Source organism: Dioscorea cayenensis, chromosome 2 (assembly GCF_009730915.1).
Source record: "Dioscorea cayenensis subsp. rotundata cultivar TDr96_F1 chromosome 2, TDr96_F1_v2_PseudoChromosome.rev07_lg8_w22 25.fasta, whole genome shotgun sequence".
Lineage (NCBI taxonomy): Eukaryota > Viridiplantae > Streptophyta > Magnoliopsida > Dioscoreales > Dioscoreaceae > Dioscorea > Dioscorea cayenensis.
In genome coordinates, this window is record NC_052472.1 from 10,738,562 (window position 1) to 10,754,368 (window position 15,807).

Here is a 15,807-nt window from a genome sequence, read left to right on the forward strand (position 1 = left end):
CATGCCGACTTTCTTCTAAAACCTACCAGGTACATTCTAAAGTTCAAGTGCGTGGTCACAAGCAATGTTGTATCTATGGTTCTCAAGTACACCAAGTTTTGACAAAAATAACTATGCATTTCAAACACATCAAGTTTTGCAATCACACAAGTAATCACAACTATGGTAATCATACATCGAGTTTTACCAAGGCAACTGTGCATGATCCAACACATCAAGTTATGCAACACAAGATTAAACACATGAATCTAAAAGAACTCTGTAGATATTAAAAACAAGTAGTCAAGGCATACAAAACATCATAGATCATGTCCTGGGGCACCATGGACGGTTAGCCCCTCATGGACGGGTACAACCAAGAAGAGAAAGATAAAGAGCTAGAGGAAGAAAACATGACTCCCTCCTTCTCAAGATAATCTTCCTAATTGAGCTCCAATATGCTAACCCCACTTCTCTAGTGCCTCCAACTCGCCCTTGATCTCCTTAGAAGATGTGGTGAAGCCTGATCTTTGCTCTCATCAAAGTCCTCCTGGTGGAGAGAAGAGTCCTCGAACAAAGATGAGATTGAAACCCTAGAATTTGGAGTTAAAAAGGGCAGTTTCAGGCTGGACACAGGCTAAGCATAGTCATGCTTCGATTGTTCTTCCTTGGTTGGGCTTTTGAGTGAATTGGTGAAGCGCTCGCCTGGATTTTCTAGTGGAGGGAGATCGATCGTGCTTGGACCGTGTTTCACTTGAGCGTGACAGTGCTAGGAGCAAGTGAAGTGTGATTTCCCTGTTAAGCAGAATATGCCTCAAACTTGAAATGTTCAGTGGGAGAAACACGCTCATGAACCCACTATGTTCGGCCTGAGAGCATCCTCCTGCTTGAATTTTCACTGGGAATTCCTCTAGGTAGAGATAATCAGTAGGATAGAGCATGATTGTGCTCTACCTGTGTTCAGCTTGAGCACTTAGCAAATATCTTCGTTCTTCACTCGTTTCATCACCAAATTCACTCCAAATTGCTTCTAACCCCAAAATCTTGCACATGGAACAACTATACCCATAATAGCACTGAATATACACAAAATTATGATAAAGGACGAGTAAAATAATGAATTGAGGGTAAATAAATATGATATGGAATGCACTCATCAATTATGTTTGTAATATTACACTATCAGACACATTTGATTCTTTTTCTTCTTCTTATTGCACACATACCCTTACTAATCATACTCCTCCAAAACATGTATGCCTTTGTACACTCACAACTCAAAATAGACAATTGATAACCACCATTAGTAATATGCATGCACCATGTAATTATAAGGAAGTTGTAAGTGTACCAGCATGGCAAGAAGCTATGCAAAAGGAACTTAATGCCTTGGCAATCAATGAAACATGGGAATTAATTGAATTACCTTCTAGGAAGAAACTTATTAGTTGTAAATGGGTTTATAAAATCTAATGCATAGCAGGTGGAAGCATTGAAAGATATAAAGCTTGGTTGACTGTAAGGGGATTTATCCAAAAGAAAGGAGTAGAATTTACTGAAACATTCTCTCTAGTGGTGAAAATTACCACAATAAGGTGTTTGCTTGCTTAGCAATTAAAATGAATCAGCCAATGTTTCAATCAAACATCAACAATGCATTTTTACATGGAAATTTGCATGAAGACATCGATATGAAGGTACCACCGATAATTAATATAGAGAAATCAAAGCTTGTCTACAAGCTCAAAAAATCTTTGTATAGATTTAAACAAGACACAAGATTGTGGCATTCCAAATTATCTAAAGCATTGATGCCCAAAGGCTATGAAAACTCGAGAAAAAAAAAATTACTCTTTGTTCTTAAAAAGGCATGTGAATCAGTAGTCTTCATTGTAATGTATGTTGATGATATTCAGCTAACAAGAACTAACTTACAAGAGATGCAGTGTTTAAAAGAGTTTTTGGATGCTCAGTTTAAGATTAAAGATCTTGGAAATTTAAATTTCTTACTAGGTATTGAAATAATTAAAGAGGTAGCTAGTGTCATTTTAACTCAACTAAAATTTGCACTAGATTTAATTTCAAAACATGAAAAAGATTCCTTTGAACCACTTCTTAGCCCATTAAATTTATACTAAATTTAATCTCAAAACATGACAAAGATTCCTTTGAACCACTTCTTAGCCCATTAACTGCAAGAATTAAATTAAGCTCAGAAGATGGTCTTCTAGTTATTAGATCCATTACCATATAGACGCTTGATTGGAATATTAAATTACTTGACACACACACAAGGCCTGATATTTCTTTTGTAGCACGATATCTTAGTAAGTTTATGTCAGCACTAAGAGAATCACACTAGAAGATAGCATTACACACATTGAGATATATAAAACACAATCCTTCTCAGCATATTTTAATGAATGGAGAATCAACATTCAATTTGACTACATTTTGTGATTCTGCTTAGGCCTCTTGCCCTATTTGCAAACGTTTAGTTAGTTGGTTTTTCATCACTCTTAGAGGGAGCCCATTATCCTAGAAATTAAAGAAGCAACAAGTTGTTGCTCTTTCTCTTTTGTAGAAGTAAAATATAAATCCATGAGAAAGAACCTTTGCTGAATTAGCATGGTTAACAAGACTACTTAGTGAAATGACAATTCCAAATATTACATCAGTGCCTCTTAAATGAAACAATCAAACTACAATTTATATAGCTAAAAATCCTATATTTCATGAGCATACAAAGCACATAGACTTAGATTGTCACTATGTTAAGGAGCAACTTCAAGCTAGGTTAATTTCAATTAATCATGTGTCTTCCCAAAAACAATTAGGAATGTTTTTACTAAAAGCCTTGCCAGTCCTCAGCACCAATTCTAATTATGCAAGTTAGGTGTTGCTTAATTTTCTTCACACCCTCCAACTTGAGGAAGGGAAGGGGTGTTGAAGTGTTGAAGTGTATAAGGTGTTAAAGCTATTGGAGGTCAGAGATGTTGAGATGCTGAAGTGAAAGAGATGAAGATAATGTAGCTATTAAACTATTATAAATTATACTGCCACATCAATGTGCCATGTCAACATCAAACTTATATAGCTCAGCAAGTTTGTATGCCAAATCAGCCAGTTAGTTGAGACAACTCAGCAAACCGTTATGTTAGTTATAGCTATAAGAGTTCATTACATTCTATTTTTATAACTTTGTATAAAAGAGGATAAAGCTCTCTAACGTATGATGATATTCAGTTTTCTAATGAAAAACCCTCTTCTTCTCTTCTCAACCTCTCAAATCTCTCTCTATCTTCTTGCTCCTTTCATTGTACTTCATCGTGTTTTATTGAGAATCAACATACAACCATGACACCATTTGTTCTTAAAAAATTCATAAATATTTTCTTTGTTATACATTCTCTCTTTTTTTTTGACAAATACAACAAGTACATATACAATCGGAGATATAAGCGCAACTAGGAATTGAACAATTAACCGTGCGCCCTCACCCACGGACACAAGATTCAAGTTACAAGCCCGCACCTACAATCGGGGACCCTTTACCACCATTGCTGGCCTCCAATAGGTGTGGAAGTTGGTCAATGAAGTTCCCACCCCAACACCTTTTGTAACAAGGCCAATGCCACTAGACTAAAGACCCATTGTCTTTCAATATATTCTAGAGTAAAATTTTACATTTATAAAATGGAATTGTATTTTTTAGAGTGAACTCAAAAAGACATTATAATTTTTGTGTGTGTGTGATTTTCTTACAAGCCACCCGCACATATACTTTTTTTATTATTATTAGGCTTCAACCACGCATTGTGAGGGAGTTGAACCGTCTATTTCTTACATGGGAGTCAAGTATCTTTCCCTTTAGCTATTGCAAAGGTGACTTTTTGTGTTTATTTTGATAGAAGTTTGATATGGTGAAATGAAGCTTTATATGTTAACAATTGATTTTATGGTAAACCCCTCTAGGTATTTATTTTCCATATGCCCCAAGTTTTAATATTTTCATGGAAACTCCATTCTTTTTCCATTTCACTAAATAGAAAAGCCTCGACTGAAAAATTTGACTTAAGATAGTTAAATCATTATTATAAATTCTAAATCTTAAAAATTTTTTTAAAGTATTTAAAAATTAGTATGTATATATATGTAACACCCTCTTCTTTTTTAGTTAGTCAAAAAAAACTTCAATTGTCTACTCCTGAAAATGAGTGGCAAAGGGTGAACTGCCAACTCAATATAAGTATTATACCTACTATCATGTAGGTAGTCATACAATAAAATACGATTAATAACATGCAAATAATCAAATCAATTCAATTCTCATGATCATAAGGATTATAAACAATCAAATAATACATGAGTTAATCATACCAATTTAAAAATTTTAATTTTTTTTATCATATTCTCGATTGTCATATCTTATTCCATTTATTTATTTAGGCCCTACTTGAACTAGCTAAGTATATTCGATGGTCAAATGGTCATATCTCTCTCCCCCAAGCATGAGCTATCATTACCTCTATGGGCAAGCATCCCAATCTCATTAATCTCAGGTATTGCTATCTTCACTTATATGGATACAGTACCTTGAAACCTTAGCGTAGCCTATATGGACATGTGCAAGAGAGATTACAACACACAACATCAATCTCTAAGCCAAAGGACATACCTAAACAAGACAAGCACTAGTCGTCTGCCACTTTCTGATTATTACATATCTCACATCATAATATCAAACGAATCTCTCTCTACCACATATTTTTTATTATCTTCTTTCAACAAATCCATGTCTCAAACATAATAATTTATTATCTTATGATAACATAAATTCTATCATGCCATCAATCTAAAAACAGCACAGTACTTAATATTTAGAGGTATATATATATATACACACACAAAGAAATCTCTCAATCGAATTAAATTCTTCATATATATATATATTAACATGATGAAGCATACATGCACATATTTATAAGTAAATCACTCAAACCAATCACTTAATCCAACAACTCAAGTACATACATATAAATTAACATAATCAAACATGCAATCCTTTATAAGCACAAATAAAGTGCTTACAAAGCAATCACTCAAACCATCAAGCTTACAATTACATTCAAGTATAAATAAGTACTTATCTCTTGCCCAACGCTAAACATTAGTATGTGTACCATCCACTTTACCCCTATCCAGCTGACTTGTTTAACGATATTGAACGCCAATAGTCCATAATCGAATTTAACCCCTTAAGATTTAAAAGACTTCAGGACTTTCGAAGGATTACGAGAAAAGGAAAAAAAGTTTGGAAGAACTAGAAGGGAAAAATCAACAACTTTGCTAGGAAAATGAGAGATTCAATTTAGGGTTAAGACACACACACACACACACACACACACACACACACACACACACACACACACACACACATATATATATATATATATATATATTTGTTTATCTACATTGATCCCTGGATTTATGTTAATTCTATATCAACTCTTTTTTTCATACTGACGGGCCCCTAGTATTTGCTTAATTTCTGGTTCAATCCTTGTCACTTATTAATGGTTATTTATAATTTCCTTACTCAATAATTGTATTATTTTTAGTATAAATATGGACAATAGTAAACATTTTAATTATAAATTTAATTTGGGTTTTTAATTTCGGAGATGTTATAATATACACACAATGACATTTTATTTTAATAGATTTAAATAATTTCAAAACAATTAAAAGGAGTATTATGTTGTTATTTTTAGATTTTATAATGCCAGCCATTTTTATTAAACTCTTATGGAAGTGGCTTTCTTTCAAAATAAATGAAGGAATTTTGTTTTCCTTGAAAGAAATGAAATTTTTTTTAAAAATAATGTTAGACTATATGGAAAAAAAAAATTCTACCTAGTGGTTGCTTTCCCACTTTCACTTCATTCTATACCACTGGGCTATAAATCAACAAGAACTTAACCATGATAGAAGGAATTAGAAGCACAATCCCAAATAATTGCTACATAACATTGGCGGAGGTTATAAAAAAATAATGTTAGACTATAGTTGTTTATCATATAAAAAAAAAAAAAAATTCTACATGGTGGTTGCTTTCCCACTTTCACTTCATTCTATACCGCTGGGCTGTAAATCAACAGGAGCTCGACCATGGTAGAAGGAATTAGAAGCACAATCCCTAAATAATTGCTACATAACATTGGCGGAGGTTACAAATTAAGTGCAAAATCTACATTGATTTTTTTTAAAGAAAGGAAAAAAAATCCATTATGAGAAGTAATAGTAGCCAATGTATTCATAGCAGAATGACATTCACCCCACTATAAAAAGTGTTTGATGTGGGAATTTAAAAACATTAAGGGATTGTTTGGTTGCCTGTAAGTGAAATTACAGTGTAAGTAAAAATATTGCATTTCAATTTACATCATTATTGTTTGGTTTGCTGTAACTGAAAATGATGCATTTACTTTTTTGTTTGTTTGGTTTGATGTAAGTTAAAAGATATGGTTACCATGTAAATGGGGGTGAGATTACCCCAATTATCTATTATTATTAATTATTTAATACTTTCAAAAAAATTAATTTAACCTAAAATAATTAATTTAATTAAGTATTGGTCACCATGTAAGTGGAGGGGTAAGATTAGTGCAAAATCTACATTTTTTTTAAAGAAAGGAAAAAAAATCCATTATGAGAAGTAATAGTAGTCAATGAATTCATAGAAGAATGACATTCACCCCACTATAAAAAGTGTTGATGTGGGAATTTAAAAACATCAAGGGATTGTTTGGTTGCCTGTAAGTGAAATTACAGTGCAAGTGAAAATGATACATTTCAATTTATATCATTGCTGTTTGGTTTGCTGTAACTGAAAATGATACATTTACTTTTTGTTTGTTTGGTTTGATGTAAATTAAAAGATATGGTTACCATGTAAGTAGAGGTGAGATACTTGTCCAATTAAATTAAAATACACCTAATGGTATTACAATAAATCATGCTACACAATCACCCCTTAATTGAAAAAGAAAATCATCTTTTCAAAGACAATGAAGGAACGGGTTTTTTGTTCATAAACCTATTTGCTAAAGGAAGATTCTAGAGCAAATTGTCATATGCCCATCCATGATCATATTTAGCATGGTGATCACTCAAGGTCAAGATCTCATCAAACAATTGCTTACCAATAAATTGGCTTTCGTCTGCTTCTAATGCATTCACAATTATTCCCAATTGATGCTCGACATTTCACATGATTTCTTCCTCTGCCTTAGCATGTTTTCCACATTTTTACCCTTCCTAGCCTTGGAAGAGTGGAGCTCATTGGTGTGTCGTTATTAGGAGGTTGATTTGGTGCAATGTCATCAAAATTATCAAAGCCTTGGATTTGGTTATCAAGATTGATTATTGGCAATGTTGGTGGTGGTTCCATTTTTGCACCTAGGCTTCTAGAGCTTTGAGCACATGATCTTGCAAATGATCCCATTGCCTGACCATTCCCACATACAATGGTCATTTCCTCATAATCTTGAATTGGACAATTAATATAAATCTCTTCCTCAGGGTGTGCCTACAAACGTAAGATTTGCATGGAGTAATTAGATTCAATAAACTCCAATTTAATAATAAACACCATACATTAACAAAAAAACTCCAATTTATTACTTACTTATATATATATTTGGGATTCCTCCTCTCCCATGATTATTTTTTCTCCATGTCATATAATGACACACCACTTAAATTCTTGATCTTTTTAATTATTAGGCATATCTTTCTCACATACCTATGACGATTGAAGACATGTGAGTTACTTACGGCCAAATTAAATCTTTCACTAACAGACTCTAACAACCGCATTGATGGCAATACTTTTAAATCCCTTGCCATATTTAAGGCCAAGATTTGCTTGCTCAATTAGAGATGTCAACATGAACGATGTCATTATAGCAGTCCATCGGAACTTACTTGATGCTTTCCTTCCAACATGGTCATGGTTTTTTGGTGTAAGGTCTTAAGAGTCCATCTATATTACATAATAAGCATTGAAATAATTATTTCACAAATGAAAATATTCAATAATTACCAACATAAGCCATAAAAAATTCTCTCTTAAAAAAATTATAGGAAGATAGGAAGATAGTTTCATCTACTACTCCACATACAAACATACAAGTGTTTCATGTTGGCCACACAACACAAGCCACACAAAATTTTCGACTTACAAGAAAAAAATGGCACATGAAGATAGGAAGATAGTTTCATCTATTACACAAACAAACATACAAGTGTTTCATGTTGCCCATACAACACAAGCCACACAAAAGTTTCTACTTACCAAAAAAAAAAACACAACATAGGAAGATAGTTTCATCTATTACTCCACAAGTCATTCTTGATCCTTTCTCGTATTTTGTCCATTCTCTTGATTTTTCACGGACATTTGGATTTGGTTCTCAATTTTCAAGGTTTGGTACATCCATGTCATTACTATTTTCTAAGATGTAATTGTGAAGAATACAACATACAATAACAATATCAACTTGTGTTTGAAAAGAGAAAAATGGTCTAGATGTTAGAATTTTGAACCGATTTTTCAAAGCTTCAAAAGCTCCCTCTACCAAAGTACGCAAAGAAGAATGTCTATAATTAAACAATTCCTTGTTATTTGATGGAGTTCGTGCTCTAAATTCCTTGAGATGGTATCGAATACCGCGAAATGGTGATATAAAACCCGGTCGTGTGGAGTATCCAGCCTCTACGAGGTAATATTTGCCTATGACAAAATAATCACAACGTATTACACAATTGTATTAGATTAACTATGTTAATTATGATATAATGATATGATACCTTCAGGCACTACAAGCCCATCTCCTCTTTCTAAAGGGGTGTCCAGCTATGACAATCACATAATAACATAAGCTATGTCCATATGTTATAACAACCTTTATCCTCAAAAATAAATTAAATAATCCCAATTATAAATGCAGCCCCAAATGCTATATTTATGTGTTTATTTCACTGAAATAACCAGCCGAGATATGATATTATGCTAAATTAGATTAGAAAATACAACTATGGTAAATTGAATAGGGCATCTCCATTCCTTCCTTTCTACCATGAGTCAATAAATTAATCACAGTAAAACTTGTATTTCCCTTTCATATCATTCAAAATATTACAGTAAATTTGTATCCAAAATACCCGCTTTTATCTATGTGATAAGGATGATGAAAATCTTTTTTATTGTTAAGGATGCATTCAAAATATCTCAACAATATTTAAAAAATAAAAACAAAACCAAAAATCTAAGTTCTAGATTTCAACCCTATCCAATTTTAAAGTGCATATCAACAAAAAAACCAAACAATTTTAGATAATCCATACTTTGAATTTGGCATATTATCGAGGAGTTAAGGACCTTGCCTGGGCTAGCAATTTTGTTGAGTATCTTAACATAATTTTAAAAAAACACAAATTGCGATCCTACCTAGGCTGACCGAGTTGAGGATCTTGCCAAGGAGTGAGGTTGGAGCGTTAAGGCTAGAGTGGTGAGACTGGAACGATGAGGCTGGTGGAGCAGAGCAATCGTTGATGGAGAGACAGAGTTGGTGGCATTGAAGGTTGGGCAGTGATGGCAAAGGACAGAGGAGGATGAAAAAGTAAAGAATTAACTTTACTCAAATTATTTTGTAGCATTTTAACTTACAACCAAATTGTTTGTAAGTTAAAATGCTGCACAAGTCCCCAAAGATGTAAAAATTTTTACATGTAAAATTTATTTCACTAGAAACTAAACAATGTTTAACATGTAACTCCATTTACAATATAGCTAGTTGCAGCTAGTTGCAACTAGTTACAGGTTACCAAATAACCCCTAAAGTTCAAGTTTCATTGGAAAAGTGTGGTAATAAAGTTCCCCAATTGTAGGTATTAGTTTGCAGTCTGAAATTCATATCATCAAGCGACAATAGATGAACTGGACAATCAATTCTTGATCTATGCATATTCTTTGATTATACTATGCTTGTCGCATTTGTAAATAGTCCTAAAAATAAAATCTATGTTAATAGTTAAAATTGATAACATGAGACTAACGCTAGACCTAATTGGCACCTATTACCACTACCTTTTTATAAAATAATGTCACTGAATTCCTCAAAATTAAACATACCTCAAACCCTCTCATTTGGTGAAATAAAGAATAAAATAATGCCACTGTATTCCTGGAGATCAAACATAGCACAACCTCTCATTTTTTGAAATATTTTTACTATAGGTAAAATAGTTAAATATCAATAAATATATTTTTTAAATATTTATTTATTTATTATAACTCAAAATAACACACACACGCATACTAAAGGAAAACTTTATAAAGGTGGCGGTGCGATTTCAAGATTTTGGAAGGCTGGAAAACATTAATATAATGGAGTTGAATACAACCACAATAATGACAAGACACTCCCGAAGAAGTCACTATTTTAATCATAGTTTTAAATAAGCTTGATCATATCTTGCTTCAAATTTATAAATTCTTATATCTTTAAGTAATTATCCTAATTTTCTCATTGAACTGTTTATGTCTAGCATATGAAATTTTATTAGTTTATAATTCTCTAAACAATTCCTCTATTTTTTTAAAAACTTATTTTTTTATTCTTTTATTTTAAATTTTAACTTTTTAGCCCCTCTACTATTTTTAATTGATCCATGTCAGTCCTTCTTAAGGTTAGGGTTTAGGGTTTATAGGGACTGAGATGGTTCACTTGAAAGTAGTGGAGGGACTAAAAAGTTACAATTTGAAATAACGAACAAAAAGTGTAAGTTTGGAAAAATAGAAAGACAATACAGGGAATTTAATATTATTATCATAAAATTATTATTTTTTAAAATTTATTTTTTATCAAAAATATTTTACTTTCAATTTTGAGGAAATTTGTATATATCCCAACAAAAATACATACTTATAAAAATTAAGCTCAAGTTTTATGAAAGATATTCCCTGTTTTCTTGAGTATAGTCTGTATCGTGGACCTATTTTTCTTCCTTAGAGCACTATTAAAACATTGCTTTTATTGTTATATATATATATACAACAAGTGCATTTATAGTTATAGGTGTATGCACAGATTTAAAATTTGATCGTCCAACCTATGCACCTTTGTCTGGCGACAAGAGATTCAGGTTGCAAGCCGCACCCACAACGAGGGAAGTGCTACAACCATTATGTGAAGCGGGATGCAAACTTGGGGTCATAAACCACACACCACTATTTTTCAAAATGGGGTCAGCATTGCTAGACTATGAACTTTGGCTAAAATTTTACTTTTGATCAATAGAATTTTAATAAATAATCAAAGCTTTTGTTAACATAATTTTATTTCTTGGTTCTTATTTTGTCTGAAAAATAAAATTTTAAAAAAGAAATTGTCAATTCGGTGGGTATATTGTGGTGATTTTTCACTCAATCTCTCATGTAACACAAGCACAGACACATTCAATGTTAAATCAAACAAGCAATAGAAAGGAGACATGAATTGGTTACCCAGTTTGGCACAACTTGTCCATGTCTGGGGAGCCGAGCCAGGAGATAACAATCCACTAAAAGAGGGGAAGAAAGAAGAGTACGCTTTGTACTCTTACTCTCACAATAAATACATGACCCCTCTCTAGATTGGCTAATGCCCACTCTCACTCACCCTTACCCAAAAGTCTCTCTCTGATAGCATATACTAAATCTAAGATCAGGGTCTCTTATATAGACGTCTCATTGTCTCAAATATAACACCTCCCTTTTTTAGAATCTATACAACTCCTAATCTAGACACCTTCCAAAATTGGACATTGCAACTTTTATTGTAACTGAGCTTGCAACACGGGCCACCTGCTAACCTTGACTGAGTCCCAACTTCTATTACAACATGACCTACAAACGCCTCCAGCCCTCCTGACCATGTCTATGTCTGAGTCAATGTAGTAGAATCCACCCAATCATGACCTACCAGCAACTAACTCACCTCCTCACGTCCTTATCAGTAGTACTCTCTCCTGAGGGTCTCACCCACCAAGGCCTGTCTCTATCTCACCAAAGATGGTTTTCAAAATCTTCTTTCCAAACTTGATCTTTCCTTCATCCAAGTTTGGTATTCACAATCTTTAAACTTGATCTTCATTCATCCAAGTTTGGTTCATTAATATTCTTGTTACTAAATTTAACCCCCTTTCATCCAAGTTTAACTCTTCCATATCTTTCAAGCATAATCTTCATTCATCCAAGCTTGAGCTTCAATTACCTCCTAATATATTTGTGCTTTCAAATAGATTTGTCCTTAAATAGCTTGTCTTCAAATAGATCTCCTCCCATAGATCGTTTCAATCTTCAATTAGCCTTACTGAGATCTTGGTCTCCATATAGTTGATCTTCCATAATTGATTCCCTTGCCAAATATAGATGTGATTCCATTTAGCTTTTCCCTTCACATGGTCATTGCTTGCACTTCAAGTGATCCTCCAAGTTGATTGCCTTGCCAAAAATAACTCCTTCAAAGATAGCTTCATATCTTCTTGTTATCTCTTGCCACTTCACCTTGTCTTGTCATTAAGGTCTTGCCACATTATCATTCATTGCCACATCATCTTGGTTGCCATGTCATCTTACCACGTCACCATTGCACAAGTCCAATGATGCCAAACATAAAGTCCATTTCTAACAAAAATAAAATATAAACATTTTATATTCCTACCATGTTTCATTTTTTTTATTCCCCACCATTTTAAATCATGTTAAAAAATTAATTAACTTTATTAATGGAGTTCTACAATAACTATAAAATAAAGATATAACAAGTTAATGCTATAATAATCAAGCCGTAATACACTTGACTCTCATGTTAAAAATAGATGGTTGATTCTCTTCTAATGTGCGGTTGATACTGTGTGGAATGGTTTGTCTGTATTATTAAAAGGAGAAAAAAATAGGACAAGAGGAGAAAAAAGTAAGAATAGAGAAGTAGATATTTATATACAAGAAGAAGAAAAACTTGTAAGAAAAAAACAACCACAACGTGAAATTTATATATAAAACTAAAAAAAGAAAAGAAAAATAACAGTTGAGTATAAAAGAACAAAAAGAAGAAAAAGGAGGAAAGAAGAAATTGAGGTAGTTTTTAATAAAATAGTTGCAAAGATTATAAACATATTTAACTAAAAAATAATATATTGAAAGTTCAGTAAAAATGTTTATTTTATATTATTTTATTTTACCAATGTAGATATATCACTCCCAATTCACACACATCATGTGAAACATCAAATGGATTTGTAAATAATAATAATAATAATAATAATAATAATAATAATAATAATAATAATAATAATAATACATTTCTATTGGGTTATATCTGAAAAATTTCCATTAAAAACAATTATTGTTATGAAACATTCAAAATAAATGTCCATTATGTTTCTCTCAACTCCTTTTGACTTTTGGCGTTTCATTTGCCAAAGGTTTATTCGGTTTCTAATTTAAATGCTATATATATGTGTACCAAAAGAATGAAATATAACAAGAACGAGAAAGAGAACTTCCACTACTTTATCTTTGTTCTATATTTGTCTTGCTATATTATATAGTTTTATAACATTGTTTGTCTTGCTATATTATATAGTTTTATAACACGTTATCAGCACGAAGCTTTAACCAAGCTCTGACTATATCAAATCTTGCAAAACTTGATTTTGTTGACCTTGACATTTCGGGAAAAAATTATTTGTCATGGGTGCTTGATGCTGAAATACATTTGAATGCTAATGGACTTGGAGAAACCATCAAGGATGGTAATCAAGAATCCTTACAAAATCGTGCAAAAGCAATGATTTTCCTTCGACATCATTTGCACGAGAATTTAAAAATTGAATATTTAACTGTAAAAGATCCACTTGAATATTGCAAAAATTTAGAGGAAAGGTATAACCACCAGAAGATGGTAATTTTACCGAAAGCTCGTTATGATTGGATGCATTGACGATTACAAGATTTCAAAACAGTAAGTGAATATAATTCAGCCATATTTTAAATCAGTTCTCAATTGAAATTATGCGGAGAGAGGATTGTTGATTCTGATATGTTAGAGAAAACATTCTCTACTTTTCATGCCTTGAATATGCTCCTGTAGCAGACGAGAGAAAGGGTTCACAAAATATTATGATTTGATTTCATGTTTGCTTATGGCTGAACAAAACAATGGACTACTAATGAAAAATCATGAATCTCGTCCTACTGGCTCTGTTCCATTCTCTGAAGTGAATGCGATGACATATGAAAACTCCAAACGAGAACGTGGTCGAACACATGGGCATGGTGGTGGCCATGGTCGTGGCCGTGGTCATAGAAGAGGCCGTGGTTGGAATAAATATCAGAAAAATCATGATAATAATAAACATACATCTTACCACCAGAAGTGGACAAATTATGAAGAAAAATAGTTTAAAGACAAAAAAAGATCAAGTAACAAATCAGAAAAATATATGTTATCGATCTGGTGTACAAGGGCACTGGTCGCGTACCTGTCGTACACCAAGGCACCTTGTCGATCTCTATCAAGCATCAATAAAAGAGAAAAATGTCGAGGCAAATTTTATATACCAAAATAATGACTTCAACAATAACCATCTTGTGGGTATGTCATCACATTTAGATGTTGTTGATTTTCTTGAAGATTCTCAGTTTAATGGTGGCAATTGAATTGACACCATAATTTTTTTCCCCTATGCATTTTGTTTTAATTAATCTATGCATGTTTGATCTTGTTCTTACCCATTATAATACTTATTTACTTTTATTTATTTTGTGAAGAATATATGGATACCACCAAATCCATGGTTCGATTGGATATCAAAGATGAGGATGTATGCCTTGTTGATAGTGCAACAACGCACTCAATATTTAAAAGCAAAAAATATTTTTCCCATTTAACAATGGGTAAAACCAATGTCAATACAATATCGGGAAGTATAAATTTGATTGAAGACTCCGGAAGTGCAAATATATTGTTTCCTAGAGAAACAAAATTTTTTATAACTAATGCAGTATATTCTCCAAAGTCCCACCGAAACTTACTAAGTTTTAAAGATATACGTCTCAATGGGTATCACATAGAGACGTCAAATCTGGGAAATATTGAATATTAATACATTACTGATGCTACTTTAAGCAATAAGCATGTATTGGAGAAACTGCCCGCATTCTCATCTGGCCTTTATTATACATATATTTAAACAATTAAGGCAAATGCTATAGTAAACCAGAAGTTGACTAACTCAAATGAATTTATTCTATGGCATGATCAGTTAGGTCATCCTGGATCAATAATGATGTGAAAAGTACTTGAAAACTCATATGGGCATCCATTAAAGAACTTGAAGATTCTTCAATCAAATGATTTTTCATGTTCAGCATGCTCTCAAGGCAAATTTATTATCAGGCCATCCACAAATAAAATTGGAACTGAATCTCCTATGTTCTTAGAAAGAATTCATGGTGATATATGTGGACCAATTCATCCACAATGTGGACCATTTAAATATTTTATGGTTTTAATTAAGCATTAACGAGATGGTCACATGTTTGCCTATTATCAACTTGAAAACCTAGCGCTTTCGAGGTTGCTGGCTCAAATTATTCGATTACGAGCACATTTCCCTGATCATGCAATTAAAACAATACGGCTTGATAATGCTGGTGAATTTACATCTCAAGCATTTGATGACTATTGCATGTCTATTGGAATAAAAGTTGAGCAT